Below are 24206 nucleotides of genomic sequence, written 5' to 3'. Positions count from 1 at the left end.
GTCCCGTCAAACCTTCCCTTCCAAGGATTTACCTATTTTAACCACTTCTACGGGGAGCTTCACGTACTGTCAGCCGAATGGCAAAGGTCGTGCGATATTGCAGAGACTCAAAAGTTACTTATGTCGACGGCCGATGGTATCTTATCTAGCAATCAATCTCTGCTACCAAGTGAACTGGAGGCTTCCAGCCCTTTAAGATGGGTAGCGGTACCCTGGAGATAGATGGGGATGCAGATTTTATTCATACATCAATATTCAAGACGACACAAATAGTTAGGCAAAGTACGTCTATTTTAATGTTAAGTATCTTAAAACAGGGAGTACAACGAACATCCACAATCGCTCGATACTCTGCCTCCAACTACTTCATGAAAAATGTGGGCTTTTGTACCCAAAAGTGGTCATCACTGACGTGCTGACCTTCGTCATTACCAACGTCATCTTATGTGGCACACTACTAAAACCGATCGGGAAGTGGGATTGTTTCTAAGTAAATAGTTAAGCATAGGTTGTATATCTGTATAGAGCAACAGAAAGAGATAATTGGATAGTTAACATCAGGTTGGGCAACTAAGCCCTCCCATCAAAATGGCCACTATGAACGCCACTAAATATGCAACGTCCCATTGGCTACACACTTCATAGGACCCGCAACTATGTGGTCCCCTACAATTGGTTGGCTTCTAACCCCTGTCAGTAATTTTCCTACCCAAGTTAGCAGCATGCAGACTGAACAACCAGGTGCGGATAAGCTCGTCTTGATACCAGCTTCCCACCAATTAAAATATCCTCCATCATCACCTCAATGGTCATGTGTCAATTAGTGCTTTGAAGTTGGCCTTGAGTTTGTACTGTTCTCTGAGAGTTTTTAAGGAGTATGGGCACCAGCCGGCTTCCGTGAATAGGTGTGATCATCTCGCTTGTCCAACTTTCTTCCATCACGTAACTGGACACCATGAAATTGAGCATTTTCGTGTATTTCATTTTGTTCTCAATAGTCATCTGACGTCTTTTGTTTTTGCTTGACCTCTCTGAATAGGAACTTCTGTTCTTTTACGTTAATTGTATCCAATGTCAGCCAACTCCACAATGATAAGACATTGGCTTTCTTGGCTCAGTGAACTCCTTAGCTGCACTTTTATTCTGTTTAATTCAATGGCTTTTCTCAACTGCGACACTAGAATGAGGCCTTCAGCCCTTGTTCAGTACTGCTTTATATGTTGTGGAAACATTCATCCTTTATATATGTATCTATTGAGGTATTTTCAAAGAAACTGGCTTGTTGTCAGTCATTTAAGGAGCACTCTCCTTCATACCAGGCTTCAAAAAGTAGACGGTTACCAGCGTTCCATTAAAGGCTTCTTTATTTGTTAAAATACATCTTTCATTCTTCCCAAGAAAAACGACGCGTTTCGCAGCATTACTTGCCGCTTGCTATTGAGGTATATATGTATATGTTGGCGTTTGCCACCGTCTACTCTATTTAAAAGCTTGTGGCTAGCTTCATGATTGCTTTGCTGCTTGCATTTGATTGCATCTGTACATGTTTAACCTAAGTATCTTCATCAGGTTTGTGGCATAAGTGTCTTCATCTTGATCCCAAGATGTCACTTATCCTTGGCACTTCTTGTAATTTATAAATCGTCTGCCTTTCTCTTCCGTTTATCTTTCTATTTAGGTTTCGATTCAACTTTGTATGACGTCACCATTCATCCTGGTCATTCAGTTTCTTTGCTTCTTCTGGAATCTCGTTCAAATGGCCATCATATTGTCTTGAATGCATGTATGGTTTCCTCAATGGGTACTTCGCCTCCCATATTCTCTTAGGTATAGGTATTCTTATGGGTACTGCACAGAGCCCACACTCTTCTCTTTGCTTGTTTAACTGTTCAGTACACGTCACATACTTTGGTTCATATGTTTCAGGTAATGTAGGCGGGGCAGGTGGATAGGGGGTACATGGCTCCTCCTCTACACCATCTTTGGAAGGCCTAAGGAGACAGGCCTTCGGCCAGCTTGAGGGTGAACCTCCTGGGAAGCACAAGATGTATTGGGAAGGTAGGCTGCTGTACAGTGAGCCCACATAGTCTACTGAAAGAGACCATAGGAGGCTGGTGGTTCCTCTTCAAGTCAGACCCTTCCTCCTGCAACTGGCACATGAAGTTCACCTTGCTGGTCACCTTGGGATCAAGAGAACCAAGTAAAGGTTATCCATGTACTTCTACTGACCCAAGTTGGGAGTGCAAGTATAAAGTCATTGCAGGAGTTGTGCCACTTGACAGATTTCTGGAAAAGGTGGCTCAACAATCCAGTCTGCTTTGGTGCCACTCCCTGTGCTGGAAGTGCAGTTTGAGAGGGAAGCAATTGACATTGTTGGTCCCCTTCACCCTCAGACATCCTCTGGCAATAGGTTTATCTTGGTGCTGGTCGACCATGCCACCACATCCTGAAGCCATCCCATTGAAGACAATGATAGCCAAGTCAGTTGCTAAAGCTTTACTTGGCATATTTACTAGGGTTGGCTTCCCTAAAGAAGTTGTGTCTGATAGAGGCAGCAACTCTATGCCCAAGTATATGCAAGCCATGTTGGAAGAGTGTGGGGTCACTTATAAGTTTTCATCAGTTTATCATCCACAAACAAATGGCTTAGTTGAGAGGTTTAATAGAACTCGCAAAAGTATGATTGGGGCTCTGGAAGAACCTCAAAGGAGAAAATGGGATCTCCTGTTTCCACGCTTACTCTTTGCCTACAGGGAGGTACCTCAAGAGGGGGTTGGCTTTAGCCCCTTCGAGCTTCTTTCTGGTCACCCTGTAAGGGGACCACTGGCCATAGCAAACGAAAGGTGGGAGCTCCCCACTCCTGTCATGAATCGCAAGGTGTGCCCCTTTTGGGCCTCATGGTCCCTGTCACAATGGGCTTATACACATTAATACTTTCAATATGGCCGTCCAACGCATTCCCTTCTCGCTCTATGCGTTGGACGTAACATTTCTCTATTTCTAGACCACGCCTTCTGTGGCTCCGCGCGTTTCAATGCTATTGCGAGGTAGCGACCAGACGTGTGCTCCGTAGCTCGCGGTTCTTCTCCTTTCCACTCTGCTTTCCCTTCCTTGAACACCCCCTTCTTCTTTGCTCCTGGATTCAAGTTCTAGTGAACTTATCTTGCCTCCTGGATTCCTGGATTCGGCCTCCTGGAAAACTGAACGCATTCTGGATTCGGCAGAGACACAGGCCGCCTTCTTCAGAACCCGTTCCATCCAAAAGTAGGCAGCATCCAAGGACGCCGGTAAAGAACGGATTCAGGTGAGAAGGGGGGAACTCCTTGACAGTTTGAGACACCACCCAATCGAAAGCCATATCGACATGGAGGCTGCCGTGCAGGACTTGATGCGTCGTATGCAGGAACTATCAACTGAGGTACAGAATCTGAAAGCGGAGAACGCCGCTCTCAAACAATTGGTCCTATCCCGGGATTCTCCTACAAAAGAGAGTGTTATACTGGGCGGAGTCGTGGATAACTACGACGGCTCAGCAAAGACCCTTCATGCATTCCTGGATTCGTGCTTGGTTCACTTTACCTTCAAGCCTTACTATTTTGCGACCCCCAGGGCCAAGGTGGGTTTTATAATCTCTCACCTTTCCGGGAATACCTTGACTTGGGCCACTCCCCTCGTTAACTCTAGTGATGCCCTCCTGGACGATTATGATGGGTTTATACGGGCCCTAAAAGACATGTTTGACCACCCTGAGCAGGTCTACAGCGCACAAGAACGCTTGTTAGACTTTCAGCAAGGGGCCCAGGATATGCTCACGTATGTGACCCGATTTAAACAACTGGCAAAGGAAGCTGACTGGTCCACTGAGGCGAGTTTTACCCTCCTGTTCAGGAGAGGATTGAACGAAGAAATTAAGGATGAGCTGGCCAGAGTGGCACAACCAAGCTCATTCCAGACATTAATGGATCTTGCCATGCAGATTGACTTCCGTATCCAGGAAAGGAAGTCAGAAAAGAAAAAATCCAGGGGAACTCCTTCCAAGGTATCATTTGAGGGTACCCACAGACCGGAAATCAACCCAAGCCCAGTCTCAGAATCTGAGCCCATGCAGATTGGTGTAACGCTCAGCTGGCTCCCCCAGAGGCGCTGGTCTGGTCTGGGTTGCTGTGGCCTCTTCAAGCGTGATGCGCAGAATTTGGACCACCGATTGAACAGGACCCCCAAATCTTGCTTGTTTGGCCCATAGGAATATCCTTCTGCAGATGAGAAAGGGGATTAACTGTCTGCTGAATAGTGTGCTTGCTCCCCCCTTTCTCCCTTTGTTCTTCTCTGACTTCCTCCAAAACCCCCGGTTTAAGCTCACCTTATGGTTTGGAAGGATGAACTCTCCATCCTGCTTCTGGTGCAGGGGCATGCGTTCGTCCAGTTACTTCACTGGTTTTCAGAATGGCGCTGGCAAATCCACTTGACTTTTCTGAGCGATACGCCGTAAGTATGAAGATGCAAAAGTTCAAGTGTGAGCCTCCTTTTATGTTGTTTTTTCTGTCCTTTATTTCAGGTGCAGAACAAAGGTGATGCGTTGAGGGGTTAAATTGCCGGTGGTAAAATCAGGTGAGTTAGTGATGAGGGCGACCCCTCTAAATGTCTTTATAATTCCCCAGTAATGTCTTTTGTCCTTTCCCCATAGGGGCCGGGGTGCGGTACCTGCCAAAGATGCGGCGCCGACCCGAGATGTGGAATGGTTCACCAAGAAAAGCCGGTAAGTAATATGGCTGAAAATTCGGCTTTCCTCTTGTGTTCCCTTGCTCACCTCTTGTCTCTTCTTCTCTCCCCTAGGTGCAGAGATGTGGCGACCGGTGCTGAGAGCCGCGATGGAGCCGGGCGGCGTCTCGGGAACAGGTGAGTGTAGCGCGGCACTGCAGCGAGCAATGCGGTGCTTTTAAATGGAAGTCTTCCTTCAGGAATGCTGGCGTGAAGATTCCGGATGCAGGTAAGAAGGTTGAATAAGTTCTTGGTTTTCACCTTTCTCTTCTCTTATTCCCTTACAGGTGTTCCCGGTTCGAGGCGGGCGTGGCTGGAGTCCAGGTGCAGGAGCAGACACGGTGAGCGTTCAGCTGCTGGGATGCAGAACAACGCGAAGCACGTGTGGCTGTCCGGGCGTGGCTTAAATAGCCTTGGAAGAAGTTCCAGGTGAGTATTCTTCCACAGCCCCACCCAAGTAACAAAATAGTTCCTTCAGAAAAATAGTCCCTCCTAAGCCTCATTTGGCTTGGTTCTTCATGCAGCATGGTCTGCATCAGGTGAGTGTGCAGCATGGTCTGCTTCAGGTAAGTGCACCAAACACTTCCCCTTATGAGCCTGGCGCCTATGGCGCCAGGCCTGATGTCCAACATGAGCATGATGCCTGCTCCCGGGGGTGCTGGGCCTGGCCTGGTGCTCCGGGGGTAGGCATCATGACAATTGGGGCCTTTCGTGGACCCATATCTCCACAAGAGAGAATGAGGAGAATTCATACGGGCTTGTGCATGTACTGCGCCTCAGATAAGCATTTAGTTAGGGAATGTCCTTTAGCACCCGCTCGGCGTTCGGGAAACGCCACCTCCCGATCCTAGATGGAGCAGAGCTTCGGGAGAGAGATGTTTGCTCCACATCCATTCCATCCTTGAACTCTCCTGGACAAAACAATTTACAAGAATACGAACTATTCTATTTTGGCCCTGGTAGACTGCGGAGCTATGGGAATATTCATCGATCATGAGTGGGTTGCTAAACATCAGATTCCCTACGAAACACGAAGCACCATGCGGCCTGTGGAGGCTATCGACGGAAGACCCCTCACATCAGGACCCATAAGCCTACAGACCAAGGAGATCCAGCTTTCAATAAATCACCATCAAGAGCTGATCAGGTTTGACATTATTAAGTCAGCTCATTACCCCTTGGTATTGGGCATGCCCTGGCTACAGAAACACAACCCATATATCAACTGGTCTGCGGGTTCTCTATTCCTAGGCTCAGAGTTTTGCATGTCTCATTGTCTATCCCTGGAACCTCCATCGACACACCCAAAGGAACCAACAAAGGAACAACAGACACCACGAATGGTATCCAATGTCATGCAAGTTCCTGAAGCCTACCAAGCATATGCTGATGTGTTTTCGACTGCCATTGTCCAGGCCTTACCCCCACACAGACCTGAAGACTGCGCAATAGATATGGAACCCTCTGCAGTGATTCCCTTCGGCAGGATGTTCATTCATTATGAACCCGAGAAGAAGGCCCTAAGAGAATACCTGTATACCAACCTTGAAAATGGCACCATAAGACCTTCGAAATCTCCTGCTGGTGCTTCTCTATTCTTTGTTCCCAAGAAGGATACCCAGGAACCCAGATCCTCCCTTGATTATCGCGGGCTAAATCAATGCACCCTCAAGGATCGGTACCCGTTACCCCTGATTTCGGATATCCTGGAAGCCGTGAGCGGCGCAGTGATATTCACCAAGTTGGATCTCAGGGGCGCCTATCATTTGATCCGTGTCAGGGAAGGGGACGAATGGAAAACCTCCTTCAGAACACCCTTTGGCCATTTTGAGTACCTAGTCATGCCCTTCGGATTGGCTAATGCCCCAGCAATTTTCCAACGCTTTATGGATAGGGTGTTTTCTGACATGCTGTTTTTTTTTGTTATTGTATATCTGGATGACATACTGATCTTCTCCAAGGATCCTATACAACATGAAGAGCATGTGAAGGCAGTTTTGCAGAGACTCTGAGATCATAAACTCCTGGCCAAACCTGAAAAATGCTTGTTTCATGTGACCTTAGTTCACTACCTAGGGTTTATTCTTACCCCAGAAGGAATTGGTATGGACCCTTCAAAGGTAAAAGCCATATTGACCTGGCCTGCTCCTACTTCCGTGAAACAAATTCAATCTTTCCTGGGACTTGCCAATTTCTACCGGAAATTCATATCTAATTTCTCCGAGATAGTACAACCGATTGTTGTTCTCCTGAAGAAAGACACTCCTTTCCTCTGGTCAACCCAACAAGATATGGCATTCCAGCGTTTAAAGACAGAGTTTACGCAAGCTCCTATCTTGGCTCAACCCGATACTAGCCGTCCTTTCCTGGTAGAAACGGACGCTTCAAATTATGCCATTGGCGCAGTCCTGAAACAAGAATTAGGAGATAAACTGGAACACCCAATTGCTTACCTCTCACAAACCCTGACTCCCAGTGAAACACATTATTCAGTCCTGGAAAAAGAATTGTTAGCCATTCGCCAAGCCTTCACTGAATGGCGACATCTACTTTTGGGAGCTAAACATCCAGTTCAGGTCCGTACAGACCACCGGAACCTCCAGATTCTACAGTCTTTGGAGTGTAGGAACAGTCGTCAGGCGCGTTGGGCATATTTCTTCGCCCAGTACCAGTTCCATATCACTCATGTTCCTGGATCACAAAACCTGATCGCCAACGCCTTATCTCGACGACCTGACTACGAGCCCACTGAAGACAAGGCATATCCTCAGATGTTTTCCCCCACGATCTTTGTGGCCCAGGCAGTCAACTTCCTCGAAGAAATCCAAGCCAAACCCAATCCTCTGATCTGTGGAAGGACAAATCCAAAAGAAATCTTTGGAATGTAAAGGTCCGCGAAGGTTATTTGTTCAAAGACAATGTGTTGGTCTTCCCTACAAAAAGACTACAACAGAGAATAATGAATCTCTGTCACGATACCCTACACTCCGGACATCGTGGTGTCACCAATACCCTCCGTCTGATACAAAGGCAATTCTGGTGGCCTAGGATGAGACCCGACGTACGGCAGTACATTCAATCCTGTGTTGTCTGCAGTCAAAATAAACACAATAACAAGAAACCAGCGGGCCTTCTACTACAACCTACATTGCCAACTAGACCTTGGGAGATTATCGCTACAGACTTCATTGTGGAACTGCCACCTTCCCGTGGGTATACCACCATCATGGTTACCATAGACTAGTTCACTCATATGGCTCATTTTACGCCCCTGCGTAAATTACCATCCTCTTCTGAACTAGCAGGAATCTTCCTGGAACACATATTCCGTTTGCATGGACTCACTTCCAAGATCATTTCGGATCGCGGACCTCAATACATTTCACAATTCTGGAAACATCTCTGTCAATGCTTAGGGATCCAAAGTGCCCTTTCGTGTGGTTACCACCCTCAAACCAACGAAATCACAGAATGTGTCAATCAAACCCTGGAACAGTATCTTCGATGCTTCACCACCAAGGTCCAGGATGACTGGTCGCTCCTGATACCCGTGGCTGAATTCGCTTACAATAATTTTGACCATTCGGCACTTATGATCAGCCCCTTTTATTGCAGTCAAGGATTTCATCCGTCGGTCCTGCCTTCTGTTCTTCCTCAATCTACACCAGTACCTATAGTTGACTCCTGGATCGAAACCCTCGTCAACATACATAAAGAAGCCAAGGAATTTTTGGAGAAGGCCAGGAAACAGACCAAGAAATATGCAGATTCCAGAAGAAGACCTGGCCCTTCTTATGCAGTCGGTGATCAGATCTGGTTGTCCTCAAAATGACTACCCCGACATCTGCGGCCTAGTAAACTGGCCCCTCGGTACTATGGTCCATTTTCCATTAAAGAAATTATAAACCCTGTTTCTTATCGGATCAAATTGCCTGAATCCTGGAAGAAGATACACAGAGTCTTTCACACATCTTTACTGAAACCCTACTATCCATCCTCCCAAAAACCCTCCAGTCCTCCTCCTATACTGGTTGATGACCAATTGGAATATGAGGTATCTCGGATTTGTGATTCCAGGTATAGAAGGGGGCAGCTTCAATACCTGATTGAATGGAAAGGATATCCTCCTAGCGAAAGAACCTGGGAACCTCTCTCAAATATCAAGGCCCCACGGCTGCTCAGAAGGTTCCACCTCATCCACCTGGGCAAACCAGGAGGGAAGGGTCTTCGGAGGAGGCATGCTGTCATGAATTGCAGGGTGCGCCCCTTTTGGGCCTCATGGTCCCTGTCACAACAGGCTTATACACATTAATACTTCCAATATGGCCGTCCAACGCATTCCCTTCTCGCTCCATGCGTTGGACGTAGCCTTTCTCTATTTCTAGACCACGCCTTCTGCGGCTCTGCGCATCTCAATGCTATTGTGAGGTAGCGACCAGACGTGTGCTCCGTAGCTCGCGGTTCTTCTCCTTTCCACTCCGCTTTCCCTTCCTTGAAACCCTCCCCCTTCTTCTTTCCTCCTGGTTTCGAGTTCTAGCGAACTTACCTTGCCTCCTGGATTCCTGTATTCGGCCTCCTGGAAAACTGAACGCATTCTGGATTCGGCGGAGACACGGGCCGCCTTCTTCAAAACCTGTTCCACCCGAAAGAAGGCAGCATTCAATGACGCCGGTAAAGAACGGATTCAGGTGAGAAGGGGGAACTCCTTGACAACTCCTCCTGTCACTGCCAATTTAGTGGACTATGTGTTGGGTTTAAGGAACAGGATGGTCCTCCTGACGGCTCAGGCCAGTGACAAGTTGAAGGCTGGTCAGATATTGGCTAAACTTTGGTATGACCAGAAAGCTTCACTTTTGGACTTTACCCCAAGTCAAGAAGTCCTGATCATGAATCCCATAAGCCCATGCACTACAGGATAAATGGTCAAGCCCTTACACAGTTGTGGAGCAGCTGTGTGGTTTTAACTATTTGGTGGCCCTTAGAAAGCCTGGACAGACCCCAACAGTGTTTCACATCAATAGACTGAAGGTTTTCATCCCTAGGGTTGAAATAGCTGCACTGCTACTGGCTTCAGATATGGAAGAGGAGGAATCAGAACCTCTACCTGACCTGTTACAGAAAGGTCCTTCGGATGGCTCCATTGAGAGTGTCCATGTGGCCCCTCACCTGACTTCTGACCAACAAGGACAAGTAAGAACTTTGCTGAGGCAGTTCTCCTCCTTGTTCTCACTGACTCCGGTTTTGATAACTTGGTGCAAACACGAGATTGACATTGAAGATAGTGTACCTACTAAAACTAGTGGATACAAAATGTCAGACAAGGTAAGATCCTACATCAAGGCTGAGGTCAACAAGATGCTGGATCTAGGAGTGATTGAGCCTTCCAGTAGGCCCTGCTCCAGCACTGTGGCCTTAGTGCCAAAGGCTGGTACCTCTGAATTTAGGTTATGTGTGCATTATAGGGCTCTGATTGCTGTCACCGGGCCAGATGCTCAGCCCTTATCTAGAACTGATGAGCTGGTGGATACCTTGGGTGCATCCAAGTACCTCAGCACATTTGACCTCACTACATGGTATTGGCAAATAGCCTTAGCAGAGCATGCAAAGGCAAAGACAGCATGCTCAACTCCAGAAGGCTTTTATCAGTTCAGGGTAATGCCATTTGGTTGAAAAATACACCTGCCACTTTTCAGAAGCTTGTAAACCTTGTTCTAAATGGGATGGATGATTTCTGCTTAACACATCTGGATGATATAGCAGTCTTCAGTGCCACCTGGGAGGAACATGCAGATCACCTCGGAATTGTGTTACATGCTCTTCAGAAGGCCCACTTAACAATAAAAGCCTGCAGTGCCAGATTGGTCAAGGATCAGTTGTCTTCCTTGGGCATGAAGTAGGTGGAGGGAGGATTCAGCCTCTACCCAGTAAAGTACAAGCAATACAAGACAGGCCTACCCCCACTACACAAACCCAAGTGAGAGCCTTCTTAGGACTCACTGGGTACTACCAAAAAATTCTATGGCAGACTATGGCACCATAGCCGCCCCCTGACTGCTCTCACTACTGCAAAGAAGCCTAAGAAGGTCCCTTGATCTGAGGAGTGTAAGGAGGCCTTCAATGGTTGAAAAGACTCCCTGTGCCAGGCCCAGGTTCTCAGGGCCCCTGACCACAAACTTGCTTTTATTGTGCAGACAGATACCTCTGACACTGGGATAGGTGCTGTACTACCACAGATAGATGGGAAAGGCAAGGAATACCCGATTGGATTCATTAGTCGGCAGCTGAAACACAGATAGCTCAGGTGGCCCACTGCAGAGAAATAATGTTTCTCTGTTGTGTGGCCCCATAGGAAGCTGAGGCCCTACCTCTATGGGAGCCACTTCACTGTGCACACTGACCATAAGCCCATAAAGTGGCTAATGAACATGAAGGGAGAGAATCCAAAGTTGCTCAGGTGGTCCATAAGCCTGCTACGGTTTTACTTCACCATTAAGCACAGGCCAGGTGTCCAACATAGCAATGCTGATGGGTTGTTCAGAATGTTTAACTGACCTGAACATGAGGCCTATCCAGGGGTGGATTAATTCCACCTGTCCTTAGTCTGGGATGGGTGAGTGTTAGGAAAGATGTCATTTATGTGCAATTTTCCCTCCATTTATGGACCCGCCCAAACATTTTGCTTTTGTTTGGCTATCCTAACCTGACTTTTCCAGGGGAGCTCAGCCTTCAACTGAACTCCCCTGGGCTTTTGTTCACTTGTTATGGGGAAACTGGCATGTCCTTCAGACTGTTAGTGCTGGGAAACTATGTGTCACTTAGTCTTTGACTATGTTGCCATTTCTTGGTAACTTTTGAACAGTGAACAATGTACCTTCCAGGGCCGTGCGCTGGGGTCCCTTTTTGTTTTTTTAAGGTTTTTCTTCTTTTCACTGAGTTAACCCGCGTTTACCACGTTTCACTCAAGACCGTGGCCAGGACTGAAAATGGACGAGCCACAAAGTCTGTTGTTCAGTCCCATGGCCCTTTTGTCTCTTGCCTTCACCCCGGTTGAGTAACCCGGGTTTTCCTTATTTGGACATGTACCCTCTCACAAAAACCAATCTCTTTTGCAGGCTTCTGCCTGTCAAGTATGTGTGCCCAGGAAGAGGGCTGGGGCTGTCTAGTCCCAATCCACACTGCTGGTGCCAGGATGTCTGGAGTGCCTGAATGGCTGAGACCCCAGTGGGCCGTGATTGGTCCACATCTGGGATGCCTGCAAGAGAGCAGATCTTCTATTGGAAGTCCTCAATTTTGCCGTGAAGCTAATCTTGGATGAGAGAAGGGGCTCTGCAGCCATTCCAGGTCAATCATCTATGTTCTCACTGAACTACAGAAGGAGCCAAGTCTCCTACATGAAGAAATGTACTTGTGAAACTGCTGAAGAAGCTTTGGAAGGTTTTGGCACCCTTTGCCCTCAGCTGCCCCATCAGACCAATGCTTTCTTCTTTGATCAAGAAGGCCTGCCAAGGCGCTTCACCCCTTTGGAGTAGTGGGAAACTCTACTCTCGGCGCCCACTGCTTACCAACCGACCAAGCCCCTTTGGAAGTGTTCCTGGGCCATCGAGCAAACAGTCCAGCTCTACCTCAGGGTAACCCGCAGCTCCACCACTTTCTTGAGTGAAGACCCAAGACTTGGGACATCGTTTGCTTTTGTTCCTGTGCATTTTCCTGCCAAATTACGCATTCCTAGCTCCTCTGGGTCCCGAATTAGGAGAGTGCATAACACTGCCCGCATCCATGATTCCTGCGCCACTACCTGGTGGTGACGGTCACTATAGATCCCCCGCTGTTCTGCTCTCCTGTGCCCTGAAGCCAGCTGCACTGGAATTTTCTTCATACCTCCTTCGGAAGCTGAGAAAAGGCAACTGTCCCATTATGGACAATCATTCTCCACTGCAGCCACTGAGAGCCGGAGCACCGCGGAACTGCAGGACTCAAACCTACTAGTGACCTCGACCAAACTGGCAAAGTTTGATCTGGACTGTGCCGAGGGTCGGTGAGTACCTGCATAACTTAGCGGTGGCCCCCTGGTACAGCCGATCATTTTTACGCACAAGTATCCCTTAAAGGTATTCGAACTTGGCTGGGTTAGCCTGCACTCCCTAGCTATTCCCTCCTTTTGAACACTGCTTTGCAGGCAAGGGCAGGGCCTACTCAAATGGTGGGAACCAATTCTTCATCGCCTCAAGCCCCTTCTTGACTTGCTACAGTCCCTACAATAAGACCCACTTTTTGTTCATCTGCGCGATCGTGCGTTTTTACACACAACTGTACCGTTGAGCACAAGGATCCCCTCTTCTTAGGGTTGGACACAAACGTTAGGGAACAAACTCTGAAGAATTGCCTATTGCCATTTGTGTACTAAAGTGAACCCTCTCTTTGCAGATTGTGGTTGTAGCTTCCACATGAACTTTACTAGGAAATGTAAAGTATATATACTGTTTAGTTTAAGGATTTGTGTGATAACTGTTTACCTCATTGCAAAAGTTACTTTTGTCTATTTGGTCTGGCAGACAGTAATTGTATAGATAGGTTTCATATACACTTGTTTAAAAGTAATTTGTGGTTTGTTACTGGGTGTGCTCATTGTGGGCTTCCAATCACTCTCACCCCTCCTGAGACTTCTTGACCGCCTGCCAAGCTACCCAGATTGGTGTAGCTTGTCCTGAAGGTTCCCCTGTTTCACTAAACTGAGGGTGGCCTCCTAAACTTCTGCCCACCAGGTAAGAGTTTAGAAATCCATCTTAACAATGCCCACCTGGGCTACCTTGCCTCCTACTAACCTCACTGCTTCTCTCACCACTGCTTCCTTGTCGCTTGCAACTGTACAGGCTCTCTTGCCTACACACACTGCTCTGACAACCTCCTCTGCCTCCGCCTCTCTGTGCCCTTGACACCTACAGCAGCTGCATCTGGGGCTTCCTTGCCCCTTGTACGCCTCCTACACTGGCTCCCTTGCCATCTACTACTGTCTTGGTTCTCTTGCCTATATTCCCCCTACTGATATTCTTGTCAGCCTCAGCTCCTTTGCCCTTTCCTACCTCTATCTCTCAGGCACTCTTGCCACTCACTGGGGGAACCACTTTCCCCTGTACCCCCCTAGTAAGTCTTTCAAGAACAGAAATCTGCTCCATATTGCCACACTTAACCTTTGTTCTGCTGTCAAGCACTCCTCCGATATCTGCCACCTCTTGAACTCCTGGATCTCAATGTCCTAGCACTTAGTGAGACATTGTTCAAGGACAGCACTGTCATGAGTTTTGACACACTTCTCCCTGAATGCTACAACATCCTCTCTGTGCCTAGTCCTAACAGGCCAGGAGGGGGAGTAGACCTGATCCATCCAGAGTGGATCCCTGTTTCCATCATTCCCACTCAGGTCTACTCTTCCTTTGAATGTCTAGTCTGCAGACTCTCTCTCGCTCCTTTCTCTGGCCACCTTCTATCGGTCACCAGGCTAGCCCCCCTCGTCCTCTCTGAATGAGCTGACCTGGCCTCTTCTGTCCTTTCCTCCTCCTCCCACTTCTCCTGCTGGGGGATCTTAACTTCCATCTTGATTCTCCTGACTCCTCATGTCCATTCCGCAACCTATGCAACCTTTGCGACTCTCTTTCTCTCTCCATTCTACCTTCTGGCCACTCCTTTGATGCCTTTATCTCCACAGACATCACTCTCTCTATCCCTCTAACGACTGCACTCTCCTGGACTGATCATTCTCTTCTTGCTTCCCACATGAAGCTCTCTTCTCCTCTAGCACTGGTACACCCTTCACTGCCTCCTGCCTTCAAGGTCATCCGACCCATGAAAAGAGTAACAGTGGCTGGCTTTGCCTCCTCCTACTTTCCTCGTTCTACTCCTGCGACTGACTCCCACTCTGACACAGCCCTCTCAAACTTTCACCTCTCCATCTCCAACACTCTTGACATTCTTGCCCCTGTCATAAGGATCTGTCTGAAGCCTTCCAAAAAGTGCAACTCTTGGTACGACTCCGACAAGGCTTCCCTTAAACGAAAGTGTAGAGCAGTGGAACAGAAATGGGGATCTTCAGGTGAACCATCTGACAAACTGGCCTGCCGCCTTCTTCAAAGGCAATATAGACTCTGCATCCGCTCCAAGAAAAGAGTCTATATTGAAGCCCAAATCTCAGCAGCATCTAACAACACAGCTGAACTCTTCATCTGAAAGACATCTCTTCAGACATCTGAAAGATCAAAATCAAGGCTTACTACCACATAATAGAAATATGCCAGTCACAAGGTCAAAGTTACACTTGTATTTATTAACAAGTAGCTACTCGGTTCTCAACACCCCACAATGTGTGCAAGCAGACACTGCGAGACGAGAGAGAGTGAACATTTCACAAGGACATACATTTATTTGGTTTCTTCACAGCCCTGGACACATCCTTCAGCCCCCTGCATGTAATGCAAAGCCTAAGGTTCGTGACCTGCCTATGTGACTGATTTATACAACAATTTACTATCTGGGAGCGGTATGGATTCGTATGTGGGGCCGCCATATCATGTTTTCTTAGTGCAGGGTACAAGGTAACATTCCTTGTTTAACTCACTTATGTTATCTTATGTTATCTAATGTTGTTCATTGGGTCTAAGGTCAGTTAATTCTAAAGCAATGAAAATAAGGTTTTCCGCGGAGGAGTACGTTTCAGCTGCTCATTATTCTATTTTACTGCTTGAATGGAGAAGGCCCTGTTGGGACAGGATGGCACCTAAATTACTGATTAGCAGAGCTCTTGCTTAGCTTCAAAGTCCTTCAGTGTAGGATAAACAATTCACTTCAGCAGCTTCAACATTCCTGTCTATGTCAGCACCACAAAGCACCATAAAGTAGACTAAAGTTCACACAGCGGCCTCTTGCTGCGTTCAGGTTGAAAACACAAAATCTGAGCGTGGAATAAAGAGCAGGAAGCGATCAGGATGGCGGACAAAACAAAATGGCAGCATAGTCAGCTTATTCAGGTTCATTCATTGTGATATTATAGTGCAATGCAAATGTGCTTAGACCAACATTTATTATCAGGCAGTATTCGGGCAAATAAGTTTTCACAAACCCTCGTTTTGGCCTAAGCCAAGAGCATTATCCAATCATAGCATCTTCGAAGACCACGTATCTTCATCAGAACAACCTGAATCACTATCTTCATAAACATTGATTGATATGAATTCTTTTATGGTGGCATCCTGCATTACCAAGACATTAGTGACTTTTCCCGGCAGATGTGTATTGGGTTCTAGTTTACCAACGGCTTGTGCACAGCTACCCCCTATCATGGAACAAATGACAGGAAGACACCGCATGCAGCAACAACAGAATAGTACAATACCAAGAATCAACATCAGAACTGCAAATATCTTCTAGCCCTAAGCTCGTAACAGGTCCCAGAACCATCCACTAATATTCCAGTTTCCCTCTGGCACATGTATTTCAGTACTCAAGGTGTGCAATCTCTTTATTGCTTTGAATATGGTGGGGGAGGAATTGGGTATGAAAACGCAACACGCAGATCCCACCATTTTGCATACACCACCATGCTCAGCCAGAATGATGTCTAGTACCATCATGTTCTGGAGAGCCTTTTGTTCTAGTGTCATATTGTATAGGATGTCAGTAGTTTCATTGATGGTTTTCTCTAAGACCCTAGTCAGTTTCCTAATATCTTGGGAGTTTATTATCTGCCCCCAGAATGGTACAAAGGATTTGGCAACGTCACCCAGAATCTGTAGGGGAGTGTCATCAACCTCATCCCGCCTGGTATGATTTCTAGATACTTCGGCAGTGGTAGTGATATATACACCCGGTAAGAGTATCCCTAAATAACACATACCCTTCCAGTCTTTTGGCAGCCATGGGTATGCTTCATTTCCACAAACAAAATAAACGGGACCTCCTACATACAGAGGCCTATACTTACTTGTCAGTACAGCAGTGTTCATGCATCCATCAAATGTGCCCATTGGCTGGGAACCCTCCTTTTGTATACAGAATGGGACATATTGTGGACCATCGTTAATGGTGTAGGAAGGAGGCATGGCATCCCTATTACCAACGGCAGCCATCTTGAAGGTGATCATGGATTGGTAAGGTCTGGAGAGTCTATCAGAAGGCCTAGTAGAAGCAACATTTAGCTTGCTCCTATTTGCAAACACAGAACACCCAAGAGGTGCCAAAACCCGTCTTTCAAATTCATTGAGATTCGTACCATCAACATTTCCAGTGACACTATCATTCCATCTGCCAAAGAATAAGGCCCTGAGTGAAGCGTAACAAGTAGTAGTTAGAGGGCGTGGATGTATGTACCAACCCAACCCCCTTTCTCCATGTTGTGGCAAATGTGAGCAAACCCAACAATTGGTGTTATTTAAAATGGCATGTGTTGCATTCATTATTATCAAGAGGGTGTTGTTTTGATAACCCCCTCTATGTCTGAGGTCTTGTGGACGAAGAGTATGCTAATGCACATATGGTGTGGACACAGTGGAGACACTTGTAGTTGGCAATAGAGTATGAAGTGGCTGCACACTTTCTAAGTACTATAATACAGGTATCAATGTGATTGCAATACAAGCTGTTATTGTGATCAGTATCCATCTGGTCCTAGAGGACCATGGCCCTTGATAGACAGGCCCATCATCAGCAAAACGGTCAGTGTCATCATTAGTACGAGCGACCCCAAACACGGGCATAGTTTCTCAGTGTCCGTTAAGAAGCCTCACTGTTAGGCTTTTTTGGTTCATCCATAGGTGCCACTTCACCACATGGCAAATCTTGCTCGAAGTAGCTTTGCCGGTCCCTGCCTCTTATCACATACAGCAGAGGAATGACGAGGGACTGGCTCAACGTTGGTTTCTTGTGGGTTTCTTGCAGATACAGAATCCTAGCTGCACTTTCCTATTCTATTACATAATGTAGTGTCAGGCCTTAAATCTAAATCCTGTTTTGTGGTCGCAGATTGTACCTTGAAACACCAGGTACAGAATGATCAGCAAACAGAGCATTGTCGCTTTCTGAAGAGGATGCAGAAACGACGTCAGTCGATGCTGAAGAAAAAGCTGCAGTCTCCCCAGGCCCCATGGGCTCAGGAAGCAATTTGGTAGCACACTTGGGGCCTCATTACGACCCAGGCGCTACTGGGTTAACGGCGCCGTAAAAGGCTGCCGCGCCGTTAACCTATTAGCACCTAATTACGAGGTCCCTTTGCGGGACCCGACCTTAACGGCTGGTGTAGACCAGCCGTTAATGTAGGGACCCGCAAAGGGACCTTGGTGCTAATTACGGTGCCGCAATTTGCGGCACCATACTTAGCGCCTTCCCCATTCCCACTGAGCCCTATGAGGCAAAAATGGGAATGGGGAAGGGCCATGGAGGAAGGGGGAATTACCGACCCGCCAACCTTGTAATGGGGTGGTAATTCCCCCTTTCTCCATGGCGGAGTCGGTAACTTACCGGCATGGACCATGGTGCTAATAGCACCATGGTCTTCCGCCTGGGTCGTAATGAGGCCCTTGGTATCCTTGGTATTGCTCAGAGCTGGCTCACTTGGAGCGTCAGGATCATCGATTTCCTTCTCATCCCATTTGTCATAGTGCAAAGGAAGAGGGACTCTTTTCACATGCGTCGCGTCTAATGTCATTTGCCGCTCACTCGTACAGCTGTTTGTGTAGCCAAAAGGATCTGGTAGGGCCCCTTCCAGCGAGGTGCAAGACAGGTGCCCCTCTCAAACTTTTTCAACAAGACCCACTCGCCAGGTCGGATTCGGTGACCTGGACCCTCATATTTTACAGGGAGAGATGCTCGTACCTGTTGGTGAATCAAACGCAAGTTTTGAGTCAACTGATCACAATAATCAGACAAAAGCGGAAATTCAATCGTTTTGGTCTCAGTGCATTCCATACATTGGCTGGTCTCCCCATGACAATCTCATAGGGGGAGAGCCCTGTTTTTGACCGGTGCGGTCGTCCACATCGATAGTAAGGCTATTGGCAAAGCATCAGGCCATTTCAGTTTGCTGTGTGCACACACCGTGGCAAGCTTTTTCTACAAAATACCGTTGTGAATTTCCACCAAACCGGCACTCTGAGTGTCAGTCTAGAAAAACCAGACACCCCTCGAATGGAAGGCAATGCATGATAATTGGTTGGCCGAAGGCCAACCGCTTCATTGAAAGTGGTAAGAATATATGCTCATTAGTCATTACGTAGCTATTAGCTCAACTAGAGTGCCGCCATTTTAAGATGACCAGAATCGCCATTTTGTTTTCTCTCTGCTCTCTCTAACGTTGCCACTTTGCCTCATGTAAAACTGCTTTGCTGTAGACATTATTACGCTTCAATGGTCCAAGGTTACTAAACACATGTTGAAACATTACGCTGGAGAGCCAGACAGAAATGCCCGGTTCCCTCCCTCACATATCCTTGAAGGCAAGGAGCAAGGCATTTTAATCAGTACACGGATGCCAGCGAGTCTCTTTAAAAAAATAGCAATATACAAAACAAATATTAAAAGGTTTGAATTATGCTCTTCTTTACGGCCCCCCTTTCTGAGCACTGTGAGGCCCCAGAGAGCAAGCTGACCTCTAGAGCGTGAACCGAAACCAGGAGATAGTGAGGCCTGGAATGTGCCAGTCCCCTACGCGCAGCTTGCCCATGAAAACAGAAGCGCTGTGTTCTCTCAAATAAAGAATGGTGTCTGTAAATTCGAGATTGCAAACTGTCACTAAATATGGTGGTCTAAGGTGCCATATTCATCACCATGGTCAATCATCGCCTCCAATTCAAAGGGAATGAATTAGGGGCGGCATTGAATATGTCATTACTGATTGTAAGATGCTCATTTTGTATATATGTAACTGATGTACCATTCTCTCTCTCTTGCATCCCCCGAGGTCTGTTAGACACACGTCGCGGGGCGTGGGACCATTTGGCCAACTGGGACTATTTGTTTTGCAATAAACCCTAGATTTTGGGAATACAACCTCGTGTCTGGCGTATCAGTTTGTGTGTTGTGATTGTGCCTTGTTTCCACATCCAAGGGTCCCTCAGGGGCCCCTTCAAGATGGCGTCCGAATAGGGACCCTCCCCCACTTGTTCCATCGTGTACTTTGCAAAATAAGGAAGGCGGTAAGAACGGAGAGGACGGGAGTGATCGAGCCGGGATCAAGAGGTGTTCGGGGCGCCCTGCGTAAGTGATGAGATTCCTTGCTGCAGATCTGCACATAGCTGATCCCTGATCGATGTCCCTGGCCAGCGAACAAGGAGGCGAGGGTCCCGAAACAAGGCTGAGCCAAGATACGCAGACACGACGTCATTGGTTGCGTCAGTATACGGATGAATTGTGTCTTGAAAAGACAAATTGACTGATCAGGTGAGTCGTGCCCCGATTCGTAAGTGATCCTGATATTGGTTTAGAGTTGATTTTGCAAAATCAAACACCCAGAGTAAGTTTGATTAGCCAAGGGTAAAGTTAAAACATGCCTGGGGTATTGTCCACCTTAGCAGGATTTTTCCGCTGCGGCGAACAATCTTTGGAAACTGGCCAGGTCGCACCTCCGGGGGGAACGCTGGTTTATGATATGTATGTGAAGTATGGTGTGGGAGCAATAATGTTTTGTGAAATTTGGCATAAGCAAACCAGAAAGCAGGAAGATCTTCAGTGGCCGAGTAATGATAGTTTTGCGATGGATCGGATAGATAACCTGGAAAAGGTTTTGATAAGTAAGAAAGCACGCCCTGCGGCAATTGATATCCTTAGGGACTGGAGGAGGGAAGCAATGCTCCTATCTAGAAGTAGAGAGAAACATGCGTGCAGGCATAAGTCAAAAGCGGGGAAAGCTGAGGAAAAGGAGGAGGAGGAGTGGAGTAATAGTTTGAGGAAGGCAAATATCAATTGAATATTGAAAAAATATATCCACCGAGAGAGTTACACGCAACAGATGAATTAATAAACAAAATATTAACCGAAACAAAACTAGGCCCGAGGGGAGAGACTAAAAAGACTACGTCAGTAGTTGTTGTTCAACCCCCTCCCGTTGCTCAGCCCCTCCCAACCCCAGCACGGCCACAGGCTGCATCAGTAATTGCACTGCCCACTAGTCTACCAGCCCCAAGTGTTTCGCAATTATCACAGCCATTACTCACTCTCACTGCCCCCTCTGTACCCCCGCCCAAGAGGGTGCCTCTGTCCCGACTGCCCCCCAGCGAATTTGAACAAAGTGAATGTATGAGAGTGACCCGCAGCGCGATCAGCAAGGAGAGAAAGCATGAGCTGCAAGAACAGGCAGAAATGTATATAGACGAGAATGATGGGGCATCTACGCTAGCGTCACTGTATGACTTCAGAAGGAACAATGAAAGACAGGTATTGTTGGAATGCATGGGGGAATATTTGTCGGCACAATGGAAAAAGTTAATTGGGAAGTTACCACTGCAACGATTGTTGGATTTTAATGCATTAAACGTGGTAGAAGGAGAGATGAAGAAATAAAAGAACATGTGAGCAGACTGTTTCAATTTAAGATTGAACTTGATGAGGAATATTCCAAAGTACTAGCGAAACCCGGGTATGGGAGGAGGATATTGGTAGGAAGAAGGCGGCGGAACCTTATATGCAGAAATCCTTGCCGCCACTAGGTCAGGTTAGTGGTGTGCTAAAAGTATGCATACGTGAAGCACTAAAGTGGATTTCAGATCCTAGTATTCCCGCAATGGAAATACATGGAATATTTGATGAATATTCTTTACCGATGAAAAGGAAAGCACTGCAGGCGATGGTTGAATATCTGATAAACAGAGATATAAGCGAGGAGAAAGCCAGCCCCCCCCGAGACAATTGCAGTGTATAAGAGGGCAATGGAACGAGGGACGGGAGAAACGGCCTTATCCCTCCATCTGGGAATATTGTTGCATATGAGAGAAGGGGGAGGAACAGTGAGTGTGGCATTCCCCATGAGAGAAGTACCTCCTACCTTTGTACCAAAGGTAGAGACTCCCGCGGTAGGCACTACGTCAGCTCAGGTAATTCCAGCACATTACACAGCCCAATATGTGCACGTCCCCTTCTCTAGACAGGAAGTGAATAATATAAAACAAACGATCCCTGACATATGGAAAAATCCATCGGGTTTCTATAAAGAAGTAGAGTCTTTATTGCAATCCTCAGTGTTCACTATGAGTGATATAGATCTAATATTCCCCGTAATTCTGCCAGCGGACATATGGAAACGAATAAGGAAGGTAGATGATGAGACAGCCTATGGCGCCACTTGGGCAAATCTAATACAGAAGGATAAAGATAAATGAGTGCGTGCGAAGCCAGGGCCGAATATGATAGCATTGCCGGCACGAATAGTACAAAAATTGAAAGAAATTGTCCCAGAGAAAAGAATTCAATGGGACAAATTGACTGCATGTGTTCAAGGTAAGCACGAGCTGGCTACAGATTATTTTAACAGATTTGAAGAGGTATTTACAGATTTCAGTGGGCAGGATGTAAGCACGGAAGCAGTAAAAAGGTTATTTGTTGATAAATATGTGAGAGGATTAATACTCCCGATTCAAAATGTAATAATCTCATCAGAAAGTGCATGGCAAGCAAAAACGCTAGGAGAAGTATTACACATGGCCCAATATTACGAGAATCGAGTAAATACCGAGAAAGAAAGAGAAGCGAAGGATAGAACAAATTTGAAAACAAGGGTGTCACTCCAGCAAGTATCGGGACACAACAGGGGAAGGGGAAATGCACAGGGCAGGAATAATTCGAAACATGCATGGAGGGACTCTGGGATTAAATCAATGTGCGTATTGCAGAGAGGAAGGACACTGGCGAACACAATGTCCACATCTGCAAAATAGAGGCGGGTATGGTCAGAGCAGACAGCACAGAGGGCACCCAGGAGCAAATGGCCACAACAGAAACCATATGCAGCAGCACTAGAATAATCAAGGGAATGGTGCACAGAATCAAGGCCAGGCCCAAACTACTTTTACCCAGAGTCAAAATCAGCAGGGTATACAAAATGGAAATAGAGGAAGAGGTGGGAACTTTTTTGATACTCAATCGGGTGCATATTACAATAATAGCAGTGACTACACTTCGGATGATGTGTTGTTACCGCAATAGGACAGCCCACGACAGGGGTCGGAACCAGTGTCTATTCCCGTGAATCAGAAAGGACCCTACGTAGAGATGAAAGTCGGGAATGAAGAGCATAGATTCCTCATAGATACGGGGGCACAGAAGTGCTCGATAGACCATCACTTGGTTCCAGATATACCTCTGTCAGGGCAGGAAAATATCTCAGTAGGGTTTGCAGGTACCCCAGTAATAAATCCCAAGTCCAAATCAGTAGCAGTGACAATCGGGCCTTTTACTGAACATTGTCCATTTCTTTTAACAGAGAATTGTGGGGAAAATCTCCTGGGATTAAATTTATTGAAAAAACTAAGCGCAGTTATCCACTGTACACCAGATGGGGTATTCTTGACCATTTCTCCTCAGAATATGCCAACATCTGAATTTGTGACTAAACCTTTAACAGGGGAATTAAGTAAGGTGCCAATTTGTATTTAGGCAGTGAATAACAATGATGTGGGATGCTTGAAGATAGAGCCAGTGAAAATTGTTTTAAAAGAAGGAGTAACGTTACCACGCATCCCGCAGTATAACATTTCAGCAGAAGGAGAGAAAGGATTGAAAATTATTGTTTCTGATTTGGTGAAATTGGGAGTGATTGAAGAGATAACAGGCACATGCAACAGCCCCATTCTTCCAGTGTATGAGAAAGGGGGTAATGAGGTACCGTACCATTTCATAATTGATTTGCATGCATTAAACAAAGTAGTAGATCCCCAGTTCCCGTTAGTTCCAGATGTTACCACAATGTTGACAATGATTCTTGCTTCAGCAGAATACTTTAGTGTTAATGATTTGAAGAATGCTTTCTTCAGCATTCCAGTACACAAGGAAAGCAGATATTTGTTCGCCTTCACGTTAGGAGGGCGATCATTCACATTCACACGCATTCCACAAGGCTACACTGAAAGTCAGAGTATATACAGTAGAGCATTAAAAGAACAGCTTGACATGTTAGAACTTCCGACAGGCTGTGTATTGCTCCAGTACATTGACGACTTGTTAATTGCTGCTGACACGGAAGAGATTTGTAAAAAAAAGTACTGTCTTGTTATTGACTCATCCAGCTGCGCATGGCCATAAAGCGAGCTTAAAGAAATTTCAGTATTGTCAGAAGGAGGTAGCTTATTTGGGTTACCTACTCTCAAAGAAGGGAGAAGACTAACACCAGAGAGAATAGAGAGCATTTCTGGTATGCCTATTCCAAAGACACAGAGAGGAGTTAGAGCTAAAATAGGCATGGCTTCTTATTGTCGTCA

The sequence above is a fragment of the Ambystoma mexicanum genome, chromosome 5p (genome assembly GCF_040938575.1).
Source record: "Ambystoma mexicanum isolate Mex_15411 chromosome 5p, UKY_AmexF1_1, whole genome shotgun sequence".
In the NCBI taxonomy this organism is placed as follows: domain Eukaryota; kingdom Metazoa; phylum Chordata; class Amphibia; order Caudata; family Ambystomatidae; genus Ambystoma; species Ambystoma mexicanum.
This window is presented reverse-complemented; position numbering follows the sequence as displayed.